Consider the following 1,914-nt stretch of genomic DNA (forward strand, 5'->3'; position numbering starts at 1 on the left):
CTGTCTCTGTGGATCTGACGACTCCAGGGACGTCCTGTGAGTGGAATCACACAGTGTTTGTCCCTGTGTGACTGGCTTATGTCACTAAGCACAATGTCCTCAAGGTTCATCCACGTTGTAGCGTGTAAGAGAATTTCCTTTCTTTTCAAGGCTGAATCACATTCCGTGGTGTGGATATACAGTCCTCCATGGGTATCTGTGGGGCATTATTACCAAGACCCCCACAGATACCAAAATCTGCAGATGCGCAAGTCCCTTATATAAGATGATGTAGTGTTTGCGTATGAGCTGTGCAATCCTCCTGAAATTTTAAAGCATCTCTAGATTACCTGTAATGCCCAACACAATGTAAATACTTTTATACCATATTGTTTAGAGAATAATGACAAGAAAAAAAGCCTGTGCGTATTCAGTACAGACGCATTTTTAATTTATTTTTATTTATTTATTTTTATTAGAAGATGACCGGTAAGGGGATCTGAACCCTTGACTTGGTGTTGTCAGCACCACGCTCTCCCAGGTGAGCCACGGGCCGGCCCTCAGATGCAGTTTTTAAAAAGTGTTTTTGATCCACAGTTGGTTCAATCCACAGATGCAGAACCCACGGACACAGGTGAGCCACGGGCCGGCCCTCAGATGCAGTTTTAAAAAGTGTTTTTGATCCACAGTTGGTTCAATCCACAGATGCAGAACCCACGGACACAGAGGGCCAACTGGACCACGTTGTGTTTATCCAGACACACGGGCTGCACATTTTAGTTATTGTGGATAACGCTGCTGTGTGCCTCGGTGTACAATTTCTGTGTGAGTCCCTATTTTCAGTTCTTTGGGGTCTATACTGAGATGTGGCATTGCCGGATGGAGACTTTTTTCTTATCCAAATAAATGATTCATGGGCCGAGCCCGTGGTGCACTCGGGAGAGTGCGGGTTCGGATCCTATATAGGGATGAGGGATGACCAGTGCGCTCACAGTGCTCACTGGTTGAGCGCAGTGCGGCCGGTCTCAAAAAGGACAAAAAAAAAAAAGAACAAATAAATGATTCATCAGTTTAGAAAAGGAGGAGGGGGTAGGCCTTTGCATCCCAGCCCTGGCCTTGGGCCACCCCTGAGAGGGGCATGACCTTGGTGTGGCCAAAGGTGGCCTCCAGGGAGGGATGGAGCTGTGGACCCTCAGCAGCCAGTGCTCCCAGCAGCTGGAGGTGAGGGGTGCTGGCCAGGAAGGGGGACCCACTCCAGCACAGTCCCCCGGGTTCATAGGTAACGCCCCAGGAAACAGCACCAGGAGAGGCCCCAGGTTTCCTGCTGCCTCTTCAGCCCACTGCAGTCCCTCAGCTCATCCTTGACTTTCATGACCTCGATTCTTATGAAGAGTATAAACCAATCCTTTCAGAGAATGTCTCTCAGTTTGGAATTATGGGATCGAATCCAGGTTGTGCATCTGTGGGCAGAAACATTGCATGGCGCCCTGTTCACAGTCTTTGTCCCACTATTGATGACAGTCACTTCAGTCACCCGATGAAAGTGGTAACTGCCCAGCTATTCCTTTGTAAAGTATCTCTTTTCCCTTTATGGCTATAAGTATTTTGGGGGAGGTACTTTCAAACCAGGTAAATATCCTATTCCTCTGTCTTAAGAGCCCCCAGCTAAACTGGGGTTACAGCACCAGAGCAGCTCGAGACCCTGCCCTAACAGGAAACCAAGGGGAGCAGGCGTGGGTGTTTACGGGGCCCCTCTCACGGGACACTTCTACCTGGCGGGCAGCCTATGCCCTCCACTCAGCAACACCTCTTTTGCCATTGGCCATGGTGCCCCAAATGCCCCATCTTCCTTTCGTTCCTTTGGGTTAAGGCATTTGTCCCTTTCTAGCAGCATCGTTTCTGAATAAAGGAGGTTATTTATTTATTTATTTATTT

This window comes from Galeopterus variegatus, unplaced genomic scaffold (assembly GCF_000696425.1).
Source record: "Galeopterus variegatus unplaced genomic scaffold, G_variegatus-3.0.2 Scaffold5102, whole genome shotgun sequence".
NCBI lineage: Eukaryota > Metazoa > Chordata > Mammalia > Dermoptera > Cynocephalidae > Galeopterus > Galeopterus variegatus.